Raw genomic sequence first — 23,949 nt, forward strand, 5'->3', positions numbered from 1 at the left:
GGGTTTCCTCCGGGTGCTCCGGTTTCCTCCCACAGTCACAAAGATGTACGGGTCAGGTGAATTGGCCATGCTAAATTGCCCGTAGTGTTAGGTAAGGGGTATGGATGGGTTGCGCTTCGGCGGGTCGGTGTGGGCTTGTTGGGCCGAAGGGCCTGTTTCCACACTGTAAGTAATCTAATCTAATCTAGAGACAGAGAGTGTGTGTGTGTGTGTGTGTGTGTGTGTGTGAGACAGAAGAGACAGAGAGAGAGGAGGAGACAGAGAGAGGACACAGAGAGAGAGAGAGTTGGGGAGGAGGAGGAGGAGACAGAGAGAGAGAGAGAGAGAGAGGAGGAGAGAGAGAGAGGAGGAGAGAGAGAGAGAGAGGAGGAGAGAGAGAGAGAGAGAGAGAGAGAGAGCTGGGGAGGAGGAGACAGAGAGAGAGAGAGAGGAGGTGAGAGAGTTGGGGAGGAGGTGCTTGAGCCGGTCCAGCCCAGGTTCAGACAGGAGAATCCAGTGTACTTTCCGGAAGGAGCAGTGAATGCAGGAACTGAGAGCTCTGCGATCCTGAGAGAGAGAGAGAGAGAAAGTTCCAAACTGCCTGGACCATGAAGGACCGCCTGGAGCAGCTCCGAGCAGTGAGTCTCAGTCCTGTGTACAAGTCCCTCTCAGAGAGAGAGCAGTCAGTCCCTGAGGGTCAGCCCAGCTCAGTCACTCCAGCTGGGGAGGGACAGGGACAGGGAGGGACAGGGGGAGAGAGAGAGAGAGAGGAACAGGGAGAGAGAGAGAGAGAGAGAGAGGAACAGGGAGAGAGAGGGACAGGGAGAGATAGAAGAGACAGTTTAAGTAATTTATTTTAAGTAATCTAAAAAAAATCTAAATACCCATAACATATAATATTATGGATAACAATATTCTTGATGACATCGGATTAGACGACCTAAGGTGCAAAGCGACTGTGCACTATCCAGATGCTCACAGCAACCCTATTTTGCCGTGTACTTCTGCATTTTGACCTTAAGGCAAATATACTAACAATGATATTATACAATGTTATTGTAACCTGTCTCTCAGTCTGGTGCTTACTCCAGTCTCTTTATTTTACGGTCTGGATTCTTCAAAGCTACACACAGTAAACTCACTCCAGGATCTCTCGGGTTGTTATAATTCAGACGAAACATAGAGAGAAAATTGCATTAATACAGATTGAATTTTCAACAGAAGGCATAAAATCCGGAGCTTGTTATAAAAGCATAATCTTTTAATGTTTCTATATTTTTGATGGTGGACTCAAAAGGAAAAGGACGATGTAAACACCAAAAATTATGGAAGGGATTGCAACACTAAACAGCAAGGTTCCAATATTCATTGTAGGTGGCATTTACACTGCTGCTTTGCACAGTGAGGACGATTGGCTGCAGACAGGATGGCCTCACAGGGTGTCTACAAATTAGATTTGGCCGGCAATGAGTAGCTGATTGGTTTGTGGAGTTGTGACCAGCTGTGAATGACACCTATCTGCCCACAAATGTATGATGGGCCCCTAGGGAGCACAACAGCTTGTGGGTGTTAATGACACTGCCAGAGGTCTTTGGATTTCTTGAAGGGGTGGCGGTGTGTCTTTCTGCAGTAGAAAATACTTGAGAAAGCCATTTTATTTTTCACCATATTTATTGTAATGTGTTGCTTTTAATCAATAAGTCAGAGAGAGGCTTGATCACTTGTGAATCAGTTACTCCGTGCCTTCTGCAAAGAATTAAACCTAGAGAAGAGATTTTGAAGAACAGCACGTCCTGGCAAATAAAAAAAATAATCTCGTTGAGCTCAATGGAGAGGAGTTTTCCTATTTTATTCTCGTTTTTTCCCACTCTATCTGTAACATTTTTTTTAGAAATTCTGTCTGTGCCTGTCTGTATAGGGTAGGTGATGGTCGTGGCAGGGGTGTGGGGGGGGGGATGTGGTGGTGTTGTGAGGCTTTTAACAGTGTTGGAATTTCATTTAGTAAACTTTAACATCAAATGTTTATAAATTTATTTTGGGCAAGAATTCTCCAAACTAAACTCATGCACCACATAAAATAATTTTGTTGCTGCAGCTTCAACTGCAGTGCACCAGCAAAACTTGCCCCTTGTGATTTATCACTACTCATCTGCTTGCACCTGTCAAGTGTTTGTTTTTTAAATTTAACCCTAGAGGACGTGTGAGAGCCATTTAAAAATTAAACTTCACACACTTAAGGTTTTGGAGAGACAGCACAGCTTAATTCCAAAAGTGTAAAACCACACAACACTACCATATAGTCCAACAGGCTTACTTGGAAGCACTAGCTTTCAGAGTGTTGTTCCTTCATCAGGTAGCTTTGGAATGGTAACATATGACAAAAAGTTTGTAGACTTTTGCAATAAATTCTATGTCTTCTGATTCTGATCCACAGCTACCTGATGGAGCACCACTTTGAAAATTAGTGCTGCCAAACAAACCTGTTGGACTACAACCTTATATTTTGTGATTTTTGACTTTGTCCATCCCGGTCCAACACTGGCTTTCCGGACCTCAAAATTACAAAAGGGAAGTAAAAGAGAAATTAAACTAAAAACACCTTCACTACAGACTGAAGGAAATGGTAAAAATAATTCAAATCTCCTTCTGTTCACATCAGTACCATTCGTCAATAATCAGATTTAATCTCCAGAAGCTCAGTGACTGGCCGTGCCAGGTTTTAGCAAATTTCTCTCATTTTGGATGTTCCTAATTTATGAGAATGACACAGTTTTACGTGATTTAAATTAGTAAGTGGCAATTCCTTGTACTCTATAAAAGTATCTAATTTAAATCATCATACTACTTTGGGGAGATTAGTATCATTAAACCACACTAACTGCTGCTATGAGACCCGTACCACTGATTATTATGCAAGAAAAGTTATTCTTTGTCATTAAAATAGTTGAAATATTGCTGTTATTTTGGTTTGTAGGGAAAGTGTTTCCCACTTCACTCACCATTCAGCAGGCTACATATTTCCTGCAGGTGTGACTATTATTATACTGTATTTCATGGGAATTTCCGGGGTCCCCAAATTCTGGCAGATGCTCTCGTATGGGAATAGAATGTTAGAAAATCCTGTTGTTTATCACTGAGAATTTTATCAGAGACTGTCCTCTACTTGCAAGATCCTATCAATGTGCTGGACAATTCTCCATACATACAAGATAATCATAGGGTTAGATAGGGTGGACAGGGAGAGCCTTTTTCCAAGTATGGGGACAGCAAACACGAGGGGACACAACTTTAAAGTGAGGGAGATAGGAATAAGATATCAGAGGTAGTTTCCTTACTCAGGGAGTAGTAAGAGTATGGAATGCTTTGCCTGCATCGGTGGTAGATTCACCAAGTTTAAGTGCATTTAAGTCGTCATTGGACAGGCACATGGACGTACTTGGAATATTTCAGGTGGGATGGGCTTCAGATTAGTATGACAGGGCGGCGCAAGATCGAGGGCTGAAGGGCCTGTACTGCGCTGTAATGTTCTATGTTAATTCACGACTTGAGGTCGTCAAAATTGCAGAATTCGTCTTTCTGTCCATCAACACCCTTGAGCTGGTCTCGGACAGGTGAGCACCACAGGGAGTGGAGTGTATTATTTCCCCCTCCACCTCTATTTTGATTTAGTCACTGCCTCCACTTCATTGTTTGACCACGCAGCTTTGCCCTCTGAGAATGGCACTGCTTGTCACTGGCCCTTTGGGTGCTTCCTTTCTTCCTGGTACATCTCTATGACTCTATAAATTGAATTAAGATTTGTACACCATGTCTCTTTCACTGTATCTCACACCTGCACACTCACAACATGGGTGCTGGGGAAAACATAAGCATGAGCGCAGTTAGGTTTTAGTGTGTGGGGATAAGGAAAAAAATAAACTGGAGTGTCAGATGTTCTGAAGAACAAAAAAAAAGGAGATGACCTCCCCCACAAAAATGCAAATAACCAGTAAATGGAATGAAAATACCCAATGGAAGGCTCTCTACGAGGGGGTCCTCGCCCCCTCTCTCAGGGATCTATGGTGGAGGGTGCCTCTCACAGTGGTCCCCTGCAACTGCAAATTGTGGTGGTTCGTGGACTCCTCCCAGCCCAACTGCTTGTTCTGTATTGCTGTGGAATCTGTGGACCATGTATATATTGGGCACTTGCACCCGCTTTTTGATCTTCTTAAAAAGCTTCCTCTCTGTTTTTGTTTGCACTTCTGTCCCACACTCCTGATTTTTGGGCACCCGGAGCAAACGGGGGCAAGGCAGGTCAGGGGACCACCTTGTGAAGGGCTGATTGCCTTCCCCTCTTCCGGGTTCAAGCCCAGGTGTCTCTGGAGGAGCATGCAGTGTCCAGCAACTCCCTTGAACTGTTCAGGGACAGGTTGGTACCACAGACAATGGAGTGCATTATTTGCCGCCAGCTCTATTTTGATTTAATCACTGCTATCCACTTCACTGTTTGATCACGCAGCATTGTCCTCTAAGAAGGGCACTGCTTCTTATTTGCCACTTTGGTGTTTACATTTTTCTGAAGTGAAAATTGAATAAAACATTTGTAGACCCTATGTCTTTCACTATCTCACACACCTGAACACACAGATCATGACTGCTGTGGAAAAAGGAAGAAAAAACCCAAGAGGGTCAGAGATTGAGAAAAAAAAAGAAAAAGAAGAAAGAATAAAATAAACAGGAGGTATCCTCCCCTTCACCATTGGATCATGCAGCATTGCCCTCTGAGAAGGAAACTGCTTGTCACCGGCCACTTGGGAGTTTCATTTCTTCCTGGAGGTGGAAATTGAATAAATATTTGTACACTTTGTGTCTTTCACTGTGTCTCACAGATGCACACACAGAACATGGGTACTGGGGAACATATAATCACTATCACAGTTAGGTGGCAGAGTGGGGATAAGGAAATAAATAAATCTGGGGATCTGAAGAACATAAAAAAAAGGAGATGTCCTCCTCACCACCACCCCTCCAACACAAAGAAAATAAACAGGAAATGAGGTGGATATTCTCCAAAGGAGAGGTCTCTACACGGATGGGGGGTCCTTCTTCTTTCTCTTAGGGATCTGGGGTGGAATGTGCTGCACACAGCAGTCCCCTACAACCATAACTTGTGGTGTTTCACGCATTCCCAGTTCAACTGCTTGTTCTGTCGTGATGCGGAGTCCATGGACCGTGTTTATATTGGGTGTGGGCACTTGCACTCTCTTTTTGATTTTCTTAAATACCTTCTTCTCTGCTTTTGGTTGCACTTCAATCCCACACTCCTTATCTTCGGGCATCAGGTGCAAAGAGGGAAGGGCTGGTCAGAGGACCTCCTCGTGGGTCGGCTCCTGGGCCTGGCCAAACTGGCCATAAGCAGGTTGACGCTGCAGTCCATGGAGGAAGCATTATGGCCATTTGCTTACTTCTCTTCTTTGGTTATGTTCCAGCCCGGGTGTCTCTGGAGAAGGAGTATATGGTGTCCACAAACACCCTCGCAATTTTCAGGGAAGGGCGGGCACTGCAGGTATTACAGTGCATTATTCCCCCCTCCAACGCTGTTTTGACTTAATCCCTGCCCTTCTCTTCACTGTTCAATCACGCAGCATTGCCCTGTGTCACACCTGCACACACGCACATGGGTGCTGGGGAAAATATGAGCACTATCACAGTTAGGTGGTGCTGTGAGGATAAGGAAACAAATAAATAAACAGGAGTTTCTGAAGAACAGAAAACGTAAACAGAGATGATCTCCCACTCAAAAAAGGGAGAAAATAACCAGGAAATGGAGTGGAGATCCTCATCGGAGGCCTGTCCACATGGGGATGCTCCTCCTTTTACTCGGATACCTGGGATGGAGGGTGGTTCCCACAGTGGTCTCCTGCAACCATGGATTACAGTGGTTCATGGACTCCCAGACCAACCCCCTGCAACTGCAGATTGTGGTGGTTCACAGACTCCAAGTCCATCTGCTTGTTCTGGGGTGCTGTGGAGTCCGTGGACCATGTACATATTGGATGTGAGTGCTAGCAATCTCTTATTGATTTTCTTAAATATCTTCTTCTCCGTTTTTGATTGCACTTCAGTCCCACACTCCTAATCTTTGGGCACGCGGTGTGAAGGAAGATCAGAGGACTTCCTCATGGGTATGCTACTGGGCCTGGCCAAACTGGCCATAAACAGGTCCAGGCAGCAGGCCATAGTGGGGGTTGTTATGGCCAATTGTCTGCCACTCTTCTGCAGCTACATCCGTGCCTGGGTGTCTCTAGAGAAGGAGCACACGGTGTCCAGCAACACCCTTGAACTGTTCAGAGAGAAGTGGACAATGCAGGGAGTAGAGTGCATTATTGCCCCCGCCAACTCTATTTTGATTTAATCACTGCCATCCACTTCATTGTTTGATCATGCAGCATTGCCCTCTAAGAAAGGCACTGCTTGTCACTGGCCACTTGGTACTTCCGTTCTTCCTGGTGGTGGAAATTGAATAAAGAGTTGTTCACCTCGTGATTTTCAATGGGTGTCACACCTACACACACACACACACACACACACACACACACACACACACACACACACACACATCATGGGTACTGGTGAAAATATGAGCACTATCACAATTAGTTTCTGCTGTCGGGATACTTAACAAATAAATAAACAGGAGTGTCAGGTGTTCTGAAGAACAGGAAAAAAAATGAACAGGAGATGCCCTCCCACTCAAAAAAAAGAAAATAACCAGGAAATGGAGTGGAGATCCCCAATGGAGGCCTGTCATCATGACGGTGCTCCCCCTTTCAGGTATCTGGGTGGAGGATGCTTCCCACAGTGGTCCACTTCAACCACAGAGTGTGGTGGTTCATGGACTCCCAGACCAACTCCCTTTTTAATTTTCTTATAAGCCTTCTTCTCTGTTTTTGGTTGCACTTCAGTCCCAAGCTCCTGATCTTTGGGCATGCAGTGTGAAAGTGGGGAGGGCAGGTCAGAAGACTTCCTCGTGGGCCTGGCCAAACTGGCCTTAAACAGGTCCAGGCAGCGAGGTAAAAGTGAGGAATGCAGATGCTGGAAACTAAAGTTTAGATCAGAGTGGTGCTGGGAAAGCACAGCAGGTCAGGCAGCATCCGAGGATCAGGAAAATCAATGTTTTGGGCAAAAGCCCTTCATCAGGAATACAGGCAGGAAGCCTGTAGGGTGGAGAGATAAAGACGGGTGGGCGACCTGTCCATCTCCCTTCCCACCTATCCGCTCCACTCCCCACACCCATTCACCTATTCTACTCCTTGTTACCTTCCCCCATCCTCCTCTCTGACCTATCACCTCCATCCCCATTCACCTACTGTAGTCTTTGTGACCTTGCCCCACCCTCCTCTCTGACTTATCACCTCCATCCCCACCCCCATTCACCTGTTGTAGTCTTTGCTACCTTCTCCCCAGACCACATCCCCATTTGTCTCTACACCCAAAGGTACAGGCAGTGGGCCATGGAGGAGGTCATTATGGCTGATTGCCTGCCCCTCTTTCAACATTACGTTCGAGCCTGGGTTCTCTGGAGAAGGAGCACACGGTCTCCAGCAATACCTTTCAGCTGTTCAGGGAGAGCTGGACAACGTAGGGAGTGGAGTGCATTATTCCCTCCTCCAATTCTATTTTTGATTTAATCACTGACATCCACTTCACTGTTTGACCATGTAGTATTGCCCTCTAAGAAGGGCTTGTCATTGGCCACTTGGGTGTTTCCTTTCTTCCTGGAGGTGAAAATTGATTAAATGATTTGTAGACCTTGTGTCTTTCACTGTATCTCACACCTGAACGAACACAACATGGGTGCTGAGGCAAAAGAAAAAAAGACAGTCAGAGGTTAGAAAAAAAGGAAAAGTAGAAAAATTAACATAATCAGGAGACGCCCTCCCCTTCACTGTTAGATCAGAAAACATTGCCTTTGCAAAAAGGTGCTGCTTGTTATTGGCCACTCAGGCATTTCCTTTCTTCCAGGTGGTGGAAAATGAATACAAATTTCTACATCCTGTGCCTTTCACTGTGTTTAACACCTGCACACACACAATATTGATGTTGGGGAAAATATCAACACTGCTGCAAACAGGCAGCAGTGTGTGTTTAATAAAAAGAAAGGGGAAAATAAACAGGAAATGCAGTGGAGAGCTCTCTACATAGGAGTCCTCCCCCTTTGTCTAGGGGGTCTGGCATGGAATGTGCTGCATGCAGTGGTCCCCTGCAACTGCAGATTGTGGTGGTTCACAGACTCACAGCCCAACTGCTTGTTCTATGGTGCTGAGGAGTCGGTGGACCATGTATATATTGGCTGTGGTGCTTGCAATCTCTTCTTGATTTTCTCAAAACCCTTCTTCTGTTTTTCGTTGCTCTTCAGTCCCGTGCTCCTGATCTTTGGGCACACGGTGTGAAGGGGGATGGCAGGTCAGAGGACTTCTTCATGGGGCTGGCCAAACTGGCCATATACAGGTCCAGGCAGCGAGGAAAGTGAAGACTGCAGGTGCTGCAAACCAGAATTTAGATCAGAGTGGTGCTGGAAAAGCACAGCAGGTCAGGCAGCATCCGAGGAGCAGGAAAATCGACATTTCAGGCAAAAGCCCTTTATCAGGAGTATAGGCAGGAAGCCTCCGGGGTGGAGATAAATGGGGAGTGTGATGACCTCTCCTACCTGCTAATCTCCCTTGCCACCTATCCGCTTCACTCTCTCCTCTGACCTATCACCTCCATCCCCACACCCATTCACCTGTAGTATTCTTTGCGACCTTCTCCCCAGCTCCCCCCAACCCATTTTTCTCTCCCCCCACCCCCCTTTTATCTCTTCACTCCAAGGCCCAGGCAGAGAGCCTTGGAGGAGGTCGTAATGGCCAATTGCCTGTCCCTCTTCCGACGTTATGTTCGAGCCCAGGTGTCTCTGGAGATGGAGCACGCGGTGGCCACCAACACCTTTCAGTTGTTCAGGGAGAAGTGGACAACACAGAAAGTGAAGTCCATTATTTCCCCCTCCAACTTTATTTTGATTTAATCACTGCCATCCACTTTGCTGTTTGATCATGCAGCATTGCCATCTAAAAAGGGCACTGCTCGTCACTGGCCACTTGGGTATTTCCTTTCTTCCTGGAGGTGAAAATTGAATTAATGATTTGTAGACTTTGTGTCCTTCACCGTGTCTCAGACCCACCCGCACACGTCATGGGTGCAGGGGACAGAGAGAAAAAAAGCAAGAAGGTCAGAGGTTAGAACAAAAAAGAAAATAAACAAAGAGATGCCTCCCCTTCATTGTTTGACCATGTAGCATTGCACTCTGGGAAGGACACTGCTTGCCACTGGCCACTTGGGTGCTTCTTTTCTTCCTGGTGGTGGAAATTGAATAAAGATTTGTACACCTCCTGTCATTCACTGTGTCACACCTGCACACACACACACACACACACACGGGTGCTCGGGTAAATATGAGCACTATCATAGATGGGTGGTGCTGTGGGGATAAGGAAAAAATAAATAAACAGGAGGGTCAGGTGTTCTGAAGAACAGAAAAAATAAACAGGAGATGCCCTCCCACTCAAAAAAATAAAATAACCAGTAAGTGGAGTGGAGATCCCCAATGGAGGCCTTTCTACATAGAGTTGCTCCCCCTTTCACTCAGGTATCTGGAGTGGAGGGTACTTCCCGCAGTGGTCCCCTGCAACCACAGATTGCAGTGGTTCATGGACTCCCAGACCAACTCCCTTTTTTTATTTTCTTAAAAACCTTCTTCTCTGTTTTTCTTTGCACTACAGTCTCACACTCCTGATCTTTAGGTACCCCGAGCAAAGGGTGCAGGGCCGTTCAGAGGACCTCCTCGTGGGTCTGCTCCTGGGCTTAGCCAAATCGGACATAAGCAGGCCCAGGCAGTGTGCCGTGGAGCGGGTCATTAGGTCCAATTTCTTTCCCCTCTTCCTGGTTTGAACAACCTTGAGAGCTGTTTAGGGAGGGGTGGGCACAACAGGGAGTGGAGTGCATTATTTTCCCCCCCAATTCTATTTCGATTTAATCACTGCCATCCGTTTCAGTGTTTGATCATGCAGCATTGCCCTCTGAGAAGGGCACCGCTTGTCATTGGCCATTTGGGTGTTACCTTTCCTCCTGGAGATGAAAGCCGATTAAATGATTTGTAGACCTTGTGTTTTTCCCTGTGTCTCACACCTGCACGCACACAACATGGGTGCTGGGGCAAAAGAAAGAAAAACAAAAGAGTCAGAGGTTAGAAAAAAAAGAACAAGTTGAAAAAAATAACAGAAACAGGAGATACCCTCTCTTTCACTGTTTGAACACACAGCATTTCCCTCTGAGAAGGTCACTGCTTGTCACTGGCCACTTGGGTACTTCGTTTCTTCCTGGTGGTGGAAATTAAATAAAGATTTGTTCACTTTATGTCTTTCACTGTGTCTCACACCCTGCGCACATATAACATGGGTGCTAGTGAAAATATAAGCACTATCGCAGTTAGATGGTAGTGTGGGGATCAGGAAAAAAAAATAAGTAAACAGCAGTGTCAGGTGTTCTGAAGAACAGTCAAAAAATAAACAGGGATGGCTTACCCTCCTAAAAAAAAGAAAATAATGAGGAAATGGAGTGGAGATCACCAATGGAGGCCTCTCTATGCGAGGGTGTCCTTCTTTCTCTTGGAGATCTGGGATGCAGGATGCTTTCCGTGGCAGTGTCCTTTAACCACAGATTGCGTTGGTTCCCGGGCTCCCAGCTCAACTGCTTGTTCTATGGTTCTGCGGACCATGTATATATTGGGTATGGGTGCTTGCATTCCCTTTTAGATTTTTCTAAAAACCTTCTTGTTTTTGGTTGCACTTCAGTCCCATGCTCCTGATCTTTGGGCACCTGAGTGAAGTGGGAAGGGCAGGTCATAGGATGTCCTCCTGGATGTGCTCCTGAGCTTTGCCAAAATAGACATAAACAGAGCCAGGCCATGGAGGGGGTTGTTAGAACTGATTGCCTTCCCCTCTTCCTGGTTCCAGTCTGCGTATCTCTGGAGGAGCACGCGGTATCCACCAGCACCCTTGAGCTGTTCACAGAGAGGTGGGCACTACAGGGTGTGGAGTGTACTATTTCCCCCTCCAAATCTATTTTGATTTAATCCCTGCCCATCCCTTCACTGTTTGATCATGAAGCAGGTTGTCTGAGAAGGGCACTGCTTGTCACTGGCCACTTGGGTGTTTCCTTTCTTCCTGGTGATGGAAATTGAATAAAGATTTGCACACCTTGTGTCTTTCACTGTCTCACACCTGCATACATACAACATAGGTGTGGGGAAAATATAAGCACTACCGCAGTAGGTAGTAGTGTGGGGGTATAAGAAAAAATATCAATATGACTCTTAGTGATTCTGTTCACTCTAAGAGCTGGCTCTGAGGGAACTGGATCAGTATCAAGGACTTCCTAAGAAAAAAAAACAGGAAATGCAGTGAAAATCCCAGTGGAGGGCTCTCTATGCTGGAGTCCTCCACCTTTCGGTCGGGGATCTGGTGTGGAAGGTGCGGCACACAGCCGTCCCCTGCAACCGCAGATTCCGATGGTTCACGGAGTCACAGCCAAACTGCTTGTTCTATGGCGCTGTGGAGTCTGTGTACCATGTATATATTGGATGTGACTGTTTGCACTCCCTTTCTGATTTCCTCAAAACCCTTCTCCTCCCTTTTTGTTGCACTTTAGTCCCATGCTCCTACTCTTTGGGCACCCGGTAATATGGAGGGAGGGTAGATCAGACGACCGAGTGTCTCTTGCTCGGTTTGGCCAAACTGGCCATAAACAGGTTCAGGCAGTGGGCCATGGAAGGTGTCGCTGTGGCTGACTGCCTGCCCCTATTCTGCAGTTATATGAGAGCCTGGGTGTCCCTGAAGAATTAACACGCAGTGTCCACCAACACCTTAGAGATTTTCAGGGAAAGGTAGGCACACAGGGAATGGAGTGCATTATTTCCCCTTCCAACTCTACTTTCATTTAATCACTGCCCTCCCCTTCACTCTTTGAGCATGAAACATTGCCTTCTGAGAAGGGCATTGCTTGTCACTGGTCACTTGGGTGTTTCCTTTCTTCCTGGTGGTGGAAATTGAGTAATGATTTTACAGCTTGTGTCTTTCGCTGTGTCTCACACCTGCACACACACATGGGTGCTGGGGAAAATATAAGCACTATCGCAGTTAGGAGCAAGTGTGTGGTTAAAAATAAAGGAAAATATAACTTGGAGGTTTAGAGTCTCTGCAGTTCAGAATCTCTGCAGTTTAGAGCAGTGACTCTGTGTTGGCCAGTCCCATGTGCTCCTGCTGCCTCTGAGGAGCAAAAGAGGAGTTTCTTTGTCTCTTCCCCTTTTGTTTCGGGAAGGTTTTTTTTTGTTTGGGTTTCCTTATTGTTTGCTCGTGTTTGTCTTTTCCGTATTTGGAGCTACACAGGCAGCCACCATCATCACTGCTGCTGCTGTCTCGGCCTGTATTACCCCTGTGGCCTGTCTCTGCTGCAAACAAAAATATGTATAACCAGGAAATGCAGTGGGGATCCCCAATGGAGGGCTCTTCCACCTTTCGCTCAGGGATCTGGGGTGGAGCCTGCTGCATGCAGTGGTCCCCTGCAAATGCAGATTGCGGTGGTTCACGAACTCCTAGTCCACCTGCTTGTTCTGTGGTGCTGTGGAGTCCATGGGCCATGTATACATTAGGTGTGGGCATTTTCACTCGCTTTTTGAATGTCTTAAAAACCTTCTCCTGTTTTTGGTTGCACTTCAGTCCCATGCTCCTGATCTTTGGGCACCTGGTGTTATGGAGGGAAGGTAGGTGAGAGGAACCTCCTCGTGGGTCTGCTCCTGGGTTTGACCAAACTGGCCATAAACAGGTCCAGACAGTGGGTCATGGAGGGTGTCGTTGTGGCTGACTGCCTGCCCCTCTCTTTAGGTGAGAGCCCGGATGTCTCTGGAGAAGGAGCATGCAGTGTCCACCAAGTCCTTCGAGATTTTCAGGGAAAGATGGCAATGCAGGGAATGGAGTGCATTATATCCCCCGCCAACTCTATTTTAATTTAATCCCTGACCTCCTCTTCAATGTTTGATCATGAAGCATGCCCTGGGAAAAGGGCACTGCTTGTCATTGGCACTCAGGTGTACCCTTTCTTCCTGGTTGTGCAAATAGAATAAAAGATTTGTAGACTTTGTGTCATTCACTGTGTCTCACACCTGCACACAGGCATCATGGGTCCTGGGGAAATAGAAGAAAAAAATAAACAAAAGGGTCAGAGGTTAGAAAATAAAAGAAGAAGAAAAATAACAAACAGGAGATGCCTTTTGTTTGACCATGCAGCGTTGCCCTCTGAGAAGGGCACTGCTTGCCACTGGCCCCATGGGTGTTCCCTTGCTTCCTGGTTGTGGAAATTGAATAAAGATTTGCACAATTTGTGTCTTTCACTGTCTCACACCTGCACACACACAACATGGGTGCTGGGGAAACTATAAGCACTACCACAGTTAGACCATAGTGTGGGGGTAAAGAAAAAGGCGACAAAAAACAACGGTGATTTTGAGTCTCCTCAGAAAAGAAAAACAGAAAATGGCCTGGGTGTTTTATTTCTCCTGCTGATTCTAAGTTTGATTTAATCCCTGCCCTCTCCTTCACCATTTTGATCTCTCAGCAATTGTCCTTTGTTGAGTAGGGCATTGCTTGCCACTGACCATTCAAGTGTTTCCTTTCTTCCTGGTGGAGGAATATAAATAAATATCTACGCATTTGCTTTTTTCGGAGTGTCAGGGGTTCTGCTCGCTCTGAGAGCTGGCTCTGAGGGGGCTGAATCGTTGTCAAGGACTCTCCATTGGTAAATAAAAGGTGTCTTGGTGACAGGGAAAATAAAACAGGAAATGGCATGGAGTGTTTTATTTCCCCCTCTGATTCTAATTTAGAGTAAATCCCTACTCTCTCCAATCACGTAAGCATTGCACTTTGTCGAGAAGGGCTCTGCCTGTCACTGGCCACTTGGGTGTTTCCTTTCCTCCTGGTGATGGAATATGAATAAAGATTTCTGCACTCGTTATTTCTTCACTGTGTTCTCCACATGCACACACGCACACGACATGGATGCTGGGGTGAAATAAGCACTACCGCTATTTGGCAGTTGCGTAGATTTTTTTTACGAAAGAAAAGTAATCTGGAAATGGCGAGCTGCCTTTGAGTGGCCGGAAGCTGGGAGGGGCGGGTCATTTCCTGGTTTACCAGGGGTGTCTGAGTAATAAGCACTGTTTTACAAAAACAATCCCATCAACTAAAGAGTGTACATTTATGTTTCTTTTTCCACTTCGGTAAATTACAGTAGGATTTGGGGTTCGTCTGCATTTCCCTTTGTATTGGTTGTACACTGGAGTTTTGGGATTTGGCTTTGCTGCCCCTTTTCCCTGTAAATTGTGGGTTATTGTAAACTGTTGTTTATTATTCATTGTTGACTATTTCAACTTTTGTACAATTTAATTAAAAACATAACCAGGAGATGAGAATCTCCTCAGTTCAGGAGACTGATTCCAATCTGGCTGGCACAAGTAAATAAAGGGTGATCGGGTACTGGCCTCTACACAGTTATTTCAGCTTCCTTGGTTCCCCCAGGGTGTAAAGGGTTTTCTAGATATCAATGTCCCAAGTGGAGGAAGTGTTCATGAGTTGCAGCCGTGCATCTTCTATATTGTTCACACAGCTACCACAGCATCTTGCTGTTGGACTGATTGAATCTCTTGGTACCCCGGATAATGTTGAGCTGCAAGTGTTGTCGGAACTGCACAGATCCAGACAAGTGAGCAGCACTCCATTGTCCACATGTCTTGAGGATCTTATCAATGATGGACATGCCGTTATTTATTGGTTCAGTGACATTTCTATTAAACTGTTATCTCCTGTCATCCAGTACCAAGCCTTGATGGCGAAGAGAGAGCCTGAAAACATCATGCACCTAGGATTGCCACAACATGTCGGTACATGGGACCTTGCACAGTCATGAAGGATTTGTTTGTGGCAGTCACAGGGCAGTTGTAGTTTTGAGTGAAAGTCCCTGCTGCTGACGAAGGCTGCTTTATGCTCTGTGGAAGCTTCGTTGAAAGGATATATACATGCAGTCAATGGCATGTAGCAAAGGCCATGGGCCCTGACAACATGCTGACAATTATACTGAAGACTTATGCTCCAGAAATTGCAACATCCCTCACCAAGCTGTTCCAGTGCAGCAACAACATTGGCATCCACCCCACCATATGGCAGGTATGGATGTAAAAGGCAGGACAATTCCAATCCAGTGAATGATCACCCCATCAGTCTACTCTTGATCATCAGTAAAGTGATGGAAGGTCTATTTGTGACGTCACTAGTAGGAGCCCTTGCTCAGTGACGCCCAGTTTGGGTTCCGCCAGGGCCACTCAACTCCTGACCTCATTATAGCCCGAGCTCAAACATTCCAAAGTGAGGCGAGAGTCACAGTCCTCAAAAGCAAGGCCACATTTGACCAGAGTGTGGTATTGGTGAGCCCTGAACAAAACTGGAATCAATTCACATTCACGCCAGTCAAATGCCAGACAATATCCATCCCAAATAAAAGATGACATTACCACTGCCTCTTGACATTCAGTGCTGTCACCATCTATCAGCACTCTAGGTGTGTCATTGACCAAAAATTAAACAGAGTTCCTTATGTAAATACAGTGGCTAGAACAGCATGTCACAGGCTAGGAATACTACTGCAAACAAGCCACCTCTTGACTACCCAAAGCCTGTCCCACCATCTACAAGGCACAAGTCAACAGTGTGATGGAATACTCTCCATTTGCTTGGATGAGTACAGTTCCAACAATACAAGAAACTCAACACCATCCAGGACAAACAATCCGCTTGAATGACACAATATCCACAAACATGCACTCCCTCCACCAGCAACACTTCACAGCAACAGTATGTACTATTTACAAGGTACACTGCAAGGAATGTGCCAAAGATACTAAAGACAACACCTTCCAAATCAATGACCACTTCCACCAAAAAGGACATGGGCAGCAGATAATTGGAAATGCTACATGTTCTCCTCCGAGTCACTCCCCATCCTAACTTGGAAATACATCACCATTATTGCAGTCTCACTGGGTCAGAATCCTGAAATTCCCTCCCTAAGGGCATTGTGGGTCTATGTACAGCAAATGGACTACTGTAGTTCAAGGTAGCAGCTCAACATCATCCAATCAAGGGCAACTAGGGACAGGCAATAAATACTGGTCCGGCCACCAACAGTGACACCCCACAAGTGAATAAAAAGAAAAAAAAACACACCTGTGATAATCTAATGAAGGACTGCAGCCTAACTGATTGAATTGATGCCAAAGCACGTGTTGATGTCCAAGATAGTACTGATGTTTGGAAGATCCACAGACTGGGGGTTACTATAGTCATCTCCAGAAGATTCTTCTAATCAAGGTGAGGTGCAGAAATTCACAGTCACAGTCACTGATAATGCCAATCAGCATTAGTATTCACCACTTCCCAGAGGATTCAAGCTATAAGCCATCATAACTCACTGCTCAATAGTGGCCCTCCTGGAGAGGCAGTGTCTGCAGCAACACAGCTACTCTGATATGGACAGGAAGTCTCTGATGGTGAAACCCTGTTTAGTAGGTACCATAGTCTGTGCACCAAAGTGTTTTTGTGTGCCTCAGTGCCCCCTTTTCTGTGCTGCTTCCCCATCGAAAGGACTTGCAGCTATTTCAGGGTTAACTTTTCAATCATATGGGAATCACAGAAGTGGTCAATGTTCTTTGAGGCCCCCATGTGGATCTTGATGACCAGGGGTTCACTCCACAATGCCAAACCATGTCAGTAAGGTTCTTCGCCTTGTGAATGTTCAGGGTGAGACCCATGCTTTCATAGGCTTCTGTCAAGGTACTGGCAATGGCCTGGAGTATATCCTTTGAGACTGCACATCCACAAACCTCATCCAGCTCGATGACACTGGTTCAGAGGGACTTTGGCTTTCGCTCGAGGGCAGAAAAGGCTAAATGATTTCCCACAGGCTCTGTAGTTTAGCCCCACTTCAGCAGGCAGGTGAACCAGGTAAATGGAGAGAAGTGTTGGGGCATTGACACAGCCCTGCCTGACCCCGGTCTGAATGGGGAATGGATCTCGGATACAGCGTTTTGTCATTACCATGGCTTCTATGTCGTCATAGAGCAGGTGGAGGATGGTGACAAACTTCACAGGTGCAACCAAAGTGGAAAAGGACACTCCACAATGCTTCCCGATTGATGATGTCAAATGCCATTCTAAGGTCAAAGAAATCCAAGTACATGGCTAGGTTCTTTGTGCATTTCTCTTTATGTGACAGGTTTGATGTTGTACCTCAGCCTGTACACCTGTCTGTTCTCTTCTGGTCATTGCATGGTATTTGTGTGGTGCAACTGGTATTTGCATAAAATCTGTTACATATCAAGCTTTTACCAGTTCCGAGTACAAGTTCTGGAGCAGAACCTTATAGGTCTCTGAACAATGTGGATCGTAGCAAGAAACTTGGGAGTGTCACGTGACAGATGTCTAGCAAGGTCTACCTTGACATCTGACAGGTTGGATTTTCCAGGTTCTCACTGGGGAGGGATACAACGCCTATTAAGGGAGATCATCCCTGGTTTGTCAGCCTAATTAACTGCATCCATCTGCATCTCAGGCCTTATCAGAGATTATCATTGTAGTGCTGCTGCAAAGACACTTTGTGCTCAGTGACAGGCACCAAGCTGATGGATCGGACCTGACGACCTCTGACGCTCAAAGTGACCTCGTGCTATCCAGATGTTTACAGCATCACTGCTTTGTGGCACCGTTTTGTACTTTGTCCCTTTAGCCAAATATACCAGATTTACAGTGCTGCTTATTGCCCTGTCACTTAGAGTGGAAGGAAAACAAGGAAATTTGTGTCAACAGTACACAGTCAATGGGGAATCAAGGGCAGCTTCCAATACCACTCCAGGAGCTTGGATACAGTCAGTCAGTCAGCCACTTGGAGTGGTCAGAGTCAGGATCCTCTCCACATAAGGGCGAGGAGCTGAATATTGGGCAGACCACCACCTTTTCCTGCCTCATTGTGCAATATTTTCTCCTGAATTTGGAAAAAAAAGAAAGGATTTAGGGAAATGAAAGAGGATGGCACAGATGTTACAGTTAGCGATGGTGGGAAAAGTGTGATGAGGGCTTCTGAGGAGGCAGCACAGAGGCCATTGCAGGGTTAATGACGTAGGGGGAGTTGAGGTGAGTAAGACCAAGTGAGGGGAGATGGTTCATGCTATGATGTGTTCTAGAACGAGTGAGAGGTGCATGCAGTAGGAGAACAGAGTATGAGACAGCAGGGAGTTTATTGAGATATGTCTCTTGATTAAACTTTTTTAAAAAAGCAATTAGTATTAAGTTAGCCTGGAGCAGTGTTTTGTGAAGGAATAATACGATGCTATTTTCTGGGGCTATAGATTGGAAGATGCAAAAATGGCTCTTCGTAGAGTGATATGCTCTTGTCAAACATGGGAGTTTAGGGACCATTTACGTCTTACTGAAGATTATATCTGCAATAAATGCCGTTGGTTGCAAATCCTATCAGATCAAATAGATCGAATGGAAAGACAGTCAGAGGCAATGAGGAATTTACAAGAGTCAGGGGGCATGATGGATGGCAATTATTGGAATTGGGAGAAGCCTCAGATTCAGTCACATAGATGGGCTAACTCCAGGAAAGGTAGGAGCGGTAGGCGAGCGGTGCAAGATTCTCTTATGGCTATTCCCATTTCAAACATGTATGCTGGTTTGGAAAATGTAGAAGGTGATGGATTCTCAGGGGAACATAGCACGAACAGCCAAGTCTCTGGTATCGAGACCGTCTCTAATGCAATGAGGGATACATCAGGTTTCAACTGATCGATTGTGTTAGGTGACTCTCTAGTCTGAGGTACAGTCAGGCGTTTCTGTGGCCAGCAGCAGAAAATCAGAATGGTGTGTTGCCTCCCTCGTGCCAGGGTCAAGGATGTCTGAGAGAGGGTGCAGGATGTTCTCAAGGGGGAGAGGGCCCAGCAGGAGGTCATTGTACACATTGGAACCAACGACATAGGAAGGGAAAAGGATGAGATTCTGACGGGAGAATATAGAGAGTTAGGCTGGAATTTAAAAGGGAGATCCTCAAAAGTAGTAATATCTGGATCACTCCTGGTGCCGCGAAATAGTGAGGGTAGGACTACGAGGATAGAGCAGATGAATGCGTGGTTGAGGAGCTGGTGTTTGGGAAAAGGATTCACATTTTTGGATCATTGGAATCTCTTCTGAGGTAGATGTGACCTGTACAAGAAGGATGGGTTGCACCTGAATTGGAAGGGGGCGAATATGCTGGCAGGAAGATTTGCTAGAGCTGCTCGGGAGGAATTAAACTAGCTAAGGCGGGGAGCAGATCCCGGGAGATAGTTTTTTTTTGCAGCAGAGAGTGGCGAGAGCTGGACAGAAGTGAGATCAGAGCACAGAGGCTGTTGGGAAAGTTAGTGAGTGGTATTTAAGTAGGTCCTACACAGTAGGGCCTCATTCCCACCCGCCTCATCTAACCTAATTAAGAGTCCACAGACTCGCAGCAAAGAAAATGGGGTCGAGGGAAGTGTCTGGTGAGTAAACTGAGAGTCTTTGGCTCAAGAGTCTTCAGTGAAGAGGCTGAGTGAGGAGATTATGCCCACAGTTGAAGAGGGTGAAAACAAGACTGCCAAGCCGTTTCAATATGCTGCGTGCATGATGTGGAAGGTAGGAACACTGATGGTGTCTCTGAATCCTATAGCTGTGGAAAGTGTGTAAACATTCAGCTTCTGAAGGAGTATGTTATAGCACTGAGAAAAGATCTAGATGACCTCAGGCTCATCCGAGAGAACGATAATTTCCTGGACAGGATCTTCTGCGAGGTCATTACACCAAGCATATCAGAAGAGAAAAGAAGGGCGAGGACGATGAGGAAGGAAGAGATGATTCAAGTACAAGAGACCCCGGGAGAAGTACCTCTCGTGAACAGGTTGAATCTCTTGGAAACTGTTGAGACATATGGCACTGCCACTCCGAGAGGCGAAGGGTCTGCCAATCAAAAATTGGTGTGGCAACAGTGCCGAGGAGTCAGACATCATGCAGAGCCATGGTAATAGGGGACTCCATAGTGAGAGGGACTGAAAGGGGTTTTCTGCATCAACAGGTGGTATTTGAGGATGGTGTGTTGCCTTCCTGGTGCCAGGATCCAAAACATCACCGACAGAGTGCAGGGAATCCTCAAGGGCCAAGGTGAAGAGCCAGAGGTAGTGGTGCATGTCGGTACAAATGATGTCGGGAAGAAAAAGAGGGACATTCTACAGCGGGACTATGGAGAACTCGGAAGAAGGTTGAAAAGCAGGACTACCAGTGTGGATATCTCTGGTTTGCTTCCAGTTCCTCAGCTGGAAAGGACAGGAACAGGGAGATAATGGACTTGAATGTGTGGCTGAGGAACTGATGCAGGAAGCAAGGATTTAAATTCTTGGATCACTGGGGTATGTTTTGTGATAATGATAAATTATACAAGAGGGACCGGTTGCACGTTAATATGTGGGGCACCAGCATTCTGGCAGGTAGGTTTCCCACTTCTTAAACTAAGAAGTGGGGGTGGCGGTGGGGTGGGGGGGTTGGGAACAAACTGGAAACCTAAGAAGGAAGTTAAAGGGAAAGTGAGAATAAGAGAAGTTAAGAGACAACAGAATCGATGGAGCAGAAAATTCAAGAAGGGATCTATAGTGTGGTCAAGTGAAATAAGGATGGATAGAATGGGTGAGGGGAGTAACAAATTAAAAGTATTATATATGAATACACGAAGCATAAGAAATAAGGTGGATGAGCTTGTGGCTCAGTTGAAAATTGGCAGATACGATGTTATGGGGATAACCGAGACGTGGCTTGAAGTGGACAGGACCTGGGAAATGAATATTCAGGGCTATATGTGCTATTGAAAGGACAGATTGACAGGCAGAGGGGGTGGGGTGACCCTGTTGGTGAGGAATAATTTTCAGTCCCTTGCGAAGGGAGACATAGAAACAGGAGATGTAGAGTCAATATGGATAGAGCTGAGAAATTCTAAGAATAGAGAGACCCTAATGGGAGTTATCTACAGGGCCCCAAACTGTAGTCTGGATGTAGGGTGTAAGTTGAATAAGGAATTGATATTGGCCTGTTGCAAAGGTATTACTACAGTTGTTATGGGGGATTTAAACATGCAGGTAGACTGGGAGAATTAGAGAAAGGGAGTTTATAGAGTGCCTCTGAGATGGATTCTTAGAACAGCTTGTACTGGAGTCTACCAGGGAGAAGGCAATTCTGGATCTGGTGTTGTGCAATGAACCGGATTCGATCCGGGACCTCGAAGTAAAGGAGCCATTAGGAGGTAGTGACCATAACATGAGAAATTTTAATCTGCAATTTGAGAGGGAGAAGGGAGAAACAGAAGTGTCAGTATTGCAGGTGAACAAAGGGAACTATGGAGATATGAGGGAGGAGCTGGCCAAAGTTCAATGGTTCAACACCCTAGCAGGGATGGCAGTGGAATAACAATGGCAGGTATTTCCGGATATTATGAAGAGGGTGCAGGATCAGTTCATTCCAAAGAGAAAGAGAGATCCTAAGGAGAGGCAGGGGCGGCCATAGCTGACAAGGGAAGTTAAGGTCTGCATGAAGATAAAAGAGAAGTAAAACATAGCAAAGATAAGCGGGAAGCCGGAGGATTGGGAAACATTTAAAGAGCAACAGAGGATAACTGAAAAGGCAATACGCAGAGACAAAAATGAGGTATGAAGGCAAACTGGCCAAAAATATAAAGGAGGATAGTAAAAGCTATTTTAGGTATGTGAAAAGAAAAAAATGGTTATGACTAAAATTGGGACCTTGAAGATTGAAACGAGTGAATTTATTATGGAGAACAAGGAAATGGCAGAAGATTTGAATACGTAATTTGGAGCTGTCTTCACTGGGGAAGACACAAGCAATCTCCCAGATGTAATAGTGGCTGAAGGACCTAGGGTAATGGATGAGCTGAAGGGAATTTATAGTAGGCAGGAAATGGTGTTGGATAGACTGTTAGGTCTGAAGGCTGGTAAGTCCTCGAGACCTGATGGTCTACATTCCAAGCTAGTTAAGGAGGTGGCTCTAGAAATCGTGGACGCATTGGTAATCATTTTCCAACTTTCAGTAGATTCAGGATCAGTCTTTGCGGATTGGAGTGTGGCTAATGCTGTCCCACCTTTCAAGAAGGAAGGGAGAGAGAAAACAGAGAATTATAGACCAGTTAGCCTGACGTCAGTAGTGGGAAAGATGCTGGAATCAATTATAAAAGATGAAAATGTGACTCATTTGGATAGCAGTAACAGGATAGGTTAGCATCAACATGGATTTATGAAGGGGAAATCGTGCTCGACTAATCGTGTGGAATTTTTTGAGGATGTAACTATGAAGATGGACAAGGGAGAGCCAGTGAATGTAGTGTACCTCAACTTTCAGGAAGCCTTTGATAAAGTCCCATTTAGGAGGTTAATGAGCAAAATTAGAGCACATGGCATTGGGGGCAAAATACTGAGTTGGATTGAAAATTAGCTGGTTGACAGGAAGCAAAGAGTAGTGATAAACGGGACCCTTTCGGAATGGCAGGCGGTGACCAGTGGTGTGCCACAGGGATTAGTGCTGAGACCGCAGCTGTTTACAATATACAATTAATGATATAGATGAAGGTACTGAAAGTAATATTAGCAAATTTGCTGATGACACAAAGGTGCGTGACAGGGTGATATGTGAGGAGGATGTTATGAGAATACAAGGTGAATTGGACAGGCTAGTTGAGTGGACAGATGCATGGCAGATGCAATTTAATGTGGATAAATGTGTGGATATCCATTTAGGTGGCAAGGACAGGAAAGCAGATTACTATCTAAACAGAGTCAAGTTAGGTAAAGGGGAAGTACAGCGAGATCTAGGTGTTCTGGTACGTCAGTCAATGAAAGTAAGCATGTAGGTACAGCAGGTAGTGAAGCATGCTGGCCTTCATAACAAGGGGAATTGAGTATTGGAGCAGAAAAGTTCTTCTGCAGCTGTACAGGGCCCTGGTGAGACCGCTCCTGGAGTATTATGGGCAGTTTTGGTCTCCAAATTTGAGAAAGGACATTCTGGCTGTTGAGGGAGTGCAGTGTAGGTTTACGAGGTCAATTCCCAGAATAGTGGGACTATCAAATGTTGAAAGATTGAGGTGACTGGGCTTGTACACATTTGAGTTTATAAGGATGAGAGGGGATCTGACTGAGATGTATAAGATTATTAAAGGGTTAGACACTCTGGAGGCAGGAAACATCAGTGGATGGGTGAGTCCAAAACCAGAGGGCACAGATTAAAAATAAGGGATAGGCCGTTTAGAACAGAGGTGAGAAGAAACATCTTCACCCAGAGAGTGGTGGATATATGGAATGCTCTGCCCCAGAAGGCAGTAAAGGCCAAGTCTCTGGGTCCTTTCAAGAAAGAGATGGATAGAGCTCTTAAAGATAGTGGAATCAAGGGTTATGGGGATAAGGCAGGAACAGGATACCGATTGTGGATGATCAGCCATATTCATAATGAATGGTGGTGCAGGCTTGAAGGGTCGAATAGTCTACTCCTGCACCTATTGTCTATTGAAAGAGATCAATCTAAGCCTGGTACAGTTGAAAAAAGAAGTGAGCCAAACAGTCAGGGCAGGCAGGGACAAAGCAGAGAACAAGGTAGGACTGATAAATTCAATTGCATTTATTTCAATGCAAGAACCCCAACAGGGAAGGCAGATGAATTCAGGGCATGGTTAGGAACATGGGACTGGGACATCATAGCAATTACAGAAACGTGGCTCAGGGATGGACAGGAC

Source organism: Hemiscyllium ocellatum, chromosome 40, assembly GCF_020745735.1.
Source record: "Hemiscyllium ocellatum isolate sHemOce1 chromosome 40, sHemOce1.pat.X.cur, whole genome shotgun sequence".
In the NCBI taxonomy this organism is placed as follows: Eukaryota; Metazoa; Chordata; class Chondrichthyes; order Orectolobiformes; family Hemiscylliidae; genus Hemiscyllium; species Hemiscyllium ocellatum.